This window comes from Diadema antillarum, unplaced genomic scaffold (assembly GCF_040938485.1).
Source record: "Diadema antillarum isolate AM-2024a unplaced genomic scaffold, OU_Dant_1.0 seq00001425_RagTag, whole genome shotgun sequence".
Lineage (NCBI taxonomy): Eukaryota > Metazoa > Echinodermata > Echinoidea > Diadematoida > Diadematidae > Diadema > Diadema antillarum.
Window position 1 is genome coordinate 450,946 of NW_027272177.1, and position 6,958 is coordinate 457,903.

Sequence of the window (6,958 nt, forward strand, 5' to 3'; positions counted from 1 at the left end):
CCGGTAGCCCCACCCCCCCCCCCCCTTATTATTTTGTGATAACCCTGCTTTGTAGGATACTGACTGTACGTATGCCCACATGTTTTGTTTTGTTTTATTTTTTCCCCATTATCCTTTGTTCGTTGACGATAGAAAAGCGAAAGTGAAAAATCAAACCTTTCAATTCTCACTCAATATGAAATTAAAATCAATAACAACCATGCACCATATAAGATTTATTTGCGACTGTGTATGCCGCGCATATTATCAATTAAACACGGACGGAGTCACGACTGTAATGTCTTCCCCAGTGGCCTACCACGTAGGCCTATGCCTATTAGGTTATATAGGCGTTAAAATGACTGGCAAGAAAATTAAAATGCACATGCATATAGAATCGACTCTAATTCGTCGCATGTACAAAGCCAATTCGATGAAGAACTTGGTTTGAATCACTTATAAGTTTAAAAAAACGAGAAACAATTAGAGTTCCTTCAAATATATATGATGACAAAACCGAGTATAGGGCCTGTATATTATGCCTATTAGCCTTGAAAACGATGCATTATTATACAGAATGATTGTACGCAATTAGCATGATAGGGCTAAGTCACAAACTATCAATTACCTATATGCCATTCATTCTAAATGGGACACTGAATCACAAGGCCTATTGGGAAGGCTCTGAATGATTTGGAGACTCTCAGATATTAAAAGACCGAGACAGACAACCACACCCCTGGTGGACTGTCCTTCAGATTATATACATATGTTACTCGGTCAGTCAAATTTTAGTGTGTGTGTGTGTGTGTATGTGTGTGTGTGTGTATGTGTGTGTGTGTATGTGTATGTGTGTGTGACTTTGATTCATCTATTATGACAGATAATGTACCACCTTTTTATTCGGAAATATTGAAGGTTTGGCTCGATATCTATAAATATAGACAATTGGAAAATGAGGTTGTAAATCCAATAATATTTAATAATAGGAGTGTACGCATAGCAGGTAGGATGTTTTTTCATAGAGATTTATTTGATGCAGGAATAATTACAATACAAGATATATTAGATAACGGTCATTTGAGATCTCAGTCACATTTTCAAAGCTTGGGTCTTGGTTTTAAGGTAGAAGAATTGCTTAAACTGAATGATATATTTAATGTTATACCCCAGAAATGGAAGGATTCTATGAGAGCAGGTACACTTCAGCAAGTTGATTCCACAAACTTTGACTTAAAATTGATTTTTTCTGGTCAGAGAGTAAATTTACAAGTTTTAAAATCGAGAAAAATATATGAGGCTATGGTGGAAGATTTACAGTCATCTTATGTTTTACAAATCAAAGATGACCACAGTAGCTATGATTATACAAACAAAGAAATAAAAGATCTTTTTATTAAACCGAGTAAGTGTACATTGATAAGAAAATATAGAGAATTTCAATTTATGATGTTACATGGCGTAGTTTACACTAAGGAGCGTTTAATGAAGTTTGGTTTTGTAACAGACAGCCTTTGTTCCTTCTGCCAACATGAGCCTGAAACTTATCTGCATTTATTTTTACACTGTGTTAAAGTGAAACCGTTATGGGAATTCATAATTAATTATTTTGATATAAATGAGTTAAGGAATATGAATTGGAGAGATATATTTGGGGGAATTTCTGGTTATTCAAATAGATCAAAATGTGTAAATACTTTGATTATCTTAACAAAATACATCATTTTTAAATCTAGAACGGGAAATAAGTTACCCACTGGAGAAAAGATGCAAAAGATTATTGTTGAATTAATAAATGAGGAAAAAATCCTTGCGACCAAGGCTGGGAAGCTACATGTACATTTACAAAAATGGGAATATTTTGAGACTTCGTTGAATAAACCAGTCTGAAGCTACGTGCAACGTCTGTGACTTTTAAGAAAATAGTAATGTTTCCATAGTATTCCACTCTTTCTTTTCTTCATTTTTTTCCCTTTCCTTCATTCCTCCTCCTCTTCTTCTTCTTCTTCTTTTTTTTTCTCTTGTGTTGTTTTGTATTTTCTCCCCCTCCTTTCCCATGCGTTCCTGTCAGCCTGTTGGTGGGCTGATTATATAACTATATTTACTATATTGTGATGTGTAGGCAAGAGCAGTTAACCAAATTAGGTGCATGTGTATGTGTGTGTGTATGGGTGTGTTTGTGTGTGTTTGTGTGTTGCATGTGTACAGAGAGGGGTGGGGGAGGAAACAGGAAGGGAGGGAACTGGTGGGGGTGGTCATAGGGACTCAGTAAGGGATATGAGTTAGTAGGTGGGCGGGTAGTGGTTGATAAATAATATGGTTCCATTATTTATTACTGTATAATTTTGCTGCATAATTCATTTGGATGATTATTAAGATTAATGCTAGAAGAATTGAATTATTACTGTTAAATTTAAGCAATTTTTTTTGAGAGCATAGGGGAAGTGACTGTATGTAAATTGATAATTGTTCATGAAAATGTAATTTTTGTTATGTCATTATGTACAGCAATAGCAAATTTGCTATTATGATCACAAATGTATATTTTCGTCATTTCAATTGTAGCAAATGAAAATTGTTATTTTTTTTCTATTACTTTGAATGGAACAGAATAAACATCGTTGAAAAACAAAAAAAAAAGTGTTTTGATTTTTGGTTTTGTTTTTCGGGCAGGGTTACTTACATTCTCTTGGCATAAACTTTAAAGGGATCGTATAGTTTTGGTTGAGACCTAACTTCAGGTTTCTAACATTTTTTTTTTTTTTTAAATAATGATCGAGACACCAGCTCTATTGAAATGTGAATTAGCATATAGTTCCAAGAGGAAGTCAAAATTTATCTGATGAATATTGGTTTCGAAATGGCCGAGATAGCCAAAACAGAGCGATCCTAATAAAAATGTGGGACCGCGGTATAGTTTTACTTTGTTCATTGGATGTCTCTCTCAGCCATTCCAAAACCGATTTTTATCAAATAAACTTTGAATTCCTCCTATAAGGGTATGCTCTGTATTATTTCATAAGTGGTTTCTTAGTATTTCTCAAAAAGTTAAAAGCCCAATCCTCATCTCCACCAATACTACATAAATACTACCATTCTTTTATATAGGCTTGTTTGTATGTCTGTCTGTTTGTTTGTTTGTTTGTTTGTTTGTTTGTTTGTTTGTTTGTTTGGGGGATAACAGCTATTGTGCATGATACAGGGGACCTTCTGTGTAAAGGATCTTTGATTCAGGAAGTAGACCTATGCAATTAGACCTATCATGCTAATCGTAGGCCTATAACTTTCATTATTGTTCATCAGCTGCTGTGCTTTTTAACATTGGTGGCGCTGTTGAACAAGACAAGAGTCCCATATTCTGTGCAAATGATTTCACATGGGAAACGGCATGTTCCTCTGAACGAACTATGTGGTATGAGCGGTCAATCATAATTCAGAGTCGGAGGGGATCCATTTTAGGATCTCTGTCAGCGAGATGCCCGAAAGGGCGTCTAATACTATAACTATCTTTCCATTTTGATTTTATATAAAGATTTTTCTCAAACGCATCAGAAAGATAGAAACAGGTCTATTCAGAATCGGATATCTATGATTTTTTTTTAAGTTATGGAGCGTACATTTTTACAGGGAAACACGCGGATACCAATTACCTATAACAACAGTTGCTTTCCCATACATTGTTTCCGAACACAGATTTCATTGTACAGGGCCTAATCATAATTTTTGGTATAATTCTGATGAGCGATTAATTGCATTCTCTTTCAGGCCCTGGAAGTCAGCGTTGCTATATAATAGGCTATTGCAAATTATCATATAATGCTATAAAAGAGTTTATACATTTGATTTTAATTGTTTGGGTTTTTTTTTTTTAAATGAAATCATATGAAGATTTGTGAACAAGTTGATGGAAGACGTGAGGTGAATACATTATCTCGCCTGCCATTTTTCTTGATACGCTGGTGCGACTGAAATCGCTTATTCATGAAAACATTGATCCATGGCTTTATTTTGGGATGATTATTATAGGGCCTACGTATATATAGGTCCAATATTGATGTCTGTCATTTTGACCATTATTGTCATTTTCTTCTATTTAACTTCAGTTAAATTCGACTTTGTATAAGAAATTGCAAATCATCTGCTCATTCAGCATCGAGAATACTGCACATTGCTCCGAGATGTGTCCTTTGTCGATTTTAAAATGACGTCCCTTTATGATTAGTAGGCCGAATGTGTTGAAGGGTATAACACTCCATATTTGTGTGAAACGAAGTGAAAAAAACAACAACAATGTGGTGTCTTAGACATAAAAGCTTGCACATGCTGTCTATAACTCACAGCCCTTGGAACCAACATATTAATTTCAACATTCATAGAGTCGCATTCAGCATGAATACTTACTTACACCGTACCTGACACTGACACTGACACTGTCACTGTCGGACAGACACTGAACAAGAAAAGAGGAGGAAGAACAGACCAAAAGTTACACCGCATTTGTTAAAAGAGATTAAGAAAAAGTTCACAGGAAAGGAACTTGGTCTGTATTTACGAAGGGAAGGTTTTAGAATACCACTGTGTGGCAGAGTGTGCTGGTTAATTTCAATTTCAATTTCAGTTCATTTATTTTCATTCTTCTTTTCCAACAAATATAACACATACTAAATCTGGAATTACATCATTGAAATAAACATTCGACTTTGCAAAAGATATAAACAAAAGAATGCATGCTGGCAAAAAATACAAAGTTATGCTTCAGTTGAGAAAAAAGAAAGAATTGAGAGGTCCACTAAAAAGCAAGCTTGTATGTTGTGAACCACGCAAAAAACAACAACAATAGTGATAGTGATGGAGACTTAAGGGCCTATAAATTATATATATATATATATATATATATATATATATATATAGTAATGACGTCATCATCATCTCCTTTAAAGGAGAAATCCAGTCCAAACATTAAGTTAGTCTGATAAAAAAGATAATCTTACGAGTTCAACGATAAAACTTTGACTGAAATTGGATGAAAAATATCGAAGTTCTGACATTTTAAGTTTTGTTTTGCAAAACAGTTCTTGCACAGTGGATATGAATCTGCAAATGAGTTAGCTAACCATGTCATACCCTCCCAATTTTCCATTGATTGTGTACAAAAAAATGACGAAAATTCAATGTGTCTGTCATTGAAGTCTGAAACATGATGTTATTCCTGGTTGAATAACTTCTATAGTGATGATATAGATATACCAGGATTTGAGCCTCGGGCATAATTGTATTTGACTGAAAAACTTGAAATTTCAACATTTTATGCACAAACTATAATATTATATGACAAGTTGTTTGGGAATAGCATGCTCACTTTGCCATTTATATATTCATATTTGACTGTCCACGAACTGTAGGTTTTCCCCCAAAAATAGCGAAACTTCAAAATGTCCGTAGCTTCCTTATTTTTCCATCCGATTGCGATCAAATTAATAACTCGTAATTTATATCCATAAATTTGTGAACTCGTAATACTCTTTCTTATCAAATGAACTTATTATTTGGACTGGATTTCCCCTTTAAGTAGCAGTGATTAACATGATTCAGGATTATTATGACTAACATCACTAGAGCATATCAATCATTATTGTCTGCATGAGCAGGTGACGTTCATGAAAACATGAAAGTTGTGTGTCTTTCGTCTTTCATACGACAAATTATTCTTAATTAACTTAACTAGGGGTCTATTGTAAACTATTAGAAAATAAAACAAAAGTATAATGGTCCACGCTGTTGGAACGGAAATGTCGGCCTCAATCATGCAATGTCGATAGTAAAACTATATGCAGAGTGCATTTACGATCAGAATGTCATTAAACATGTTTTATATTGCAACTTGAAATTAAATTTCAGTATAACAATGGAGAGCACATTTTTAGATAATATCTAGGTCGGTACATTTTGCGTGGACAGACACAAAATATTATCATTAGCTTTTTCAACAAATTATCAAGGCTTTTAGTATAAATGAAATAAAAACACACACCAAGAATTAAAAGGATGACGTGAGAATGAAGGAGTGAGAAAAAAGCGAAAGTGAATAAAGATATTACATTAATTTTTTGTCCATGATGGTGTCATTGTGTATTCCCCTAATGCGTGTATGTTTATTCATATTCGTCGCATCATTGATCATGTCTTATTACATGAACTTTAGTTCTTAGAACCTGCACAGGACCTGGTGGGAAAAGATAATGTGTGTGTGGGAATACGCTTTTTCTGCTTCGTCCTTTTTATTGTTTGTTTGTCTTTCATGATCATGTGGTATATTATGGGCATATACGAAGACAGACTTTTGATATTGAGCCTTTCCGGAAAAAAAAGTAGAATGGTATGATAAGTGCATATTCGCCCTAAAGTATAATTTGATGTATATTTTCTCATTCAATACTGCTGCATCTTGGTCTTCAAATCCTGGTCGTTTTCATAATGATTTTGTTGTTAGTTACAGCTATGAGTATTCAAAATCTAGACTAAAGTATATACTTCAGACCACAGCGTATCATTCAAAATTCAACTAAGCCCAGTGGTTCACTATAAAAAAGCAGGAAAAATACTCGCGGGCTCTGAGAGCTTGTGACAGATACAGAAATTTGCAGTTTTCACACTTTTAGAAAAAAAAAGTCATTCAGATTATGCAAAGCTCAATAGGAAAACAGACAGACGGTATCATAAATTCGTAATGTTATATAATTATACTCGGAACTTCCGACGATAATCCAGGAATACCAAGCACAATACATAGTGACATAATGTTTAGTTTTTGTAGGCATGTTCTAATTCCGTGAGTTAATATCAGAAGTATAGGCCTATAATTTGCGTATTTTTCGAATCACCCTGTAACTCAGAAAAGAGGTATAGAGTTGCTCGTCAGAGTTGGTCTTCAAATTGTTTTATTGTTTGTGTGTCTAGTAATGCGTTGATTTCTGATTTA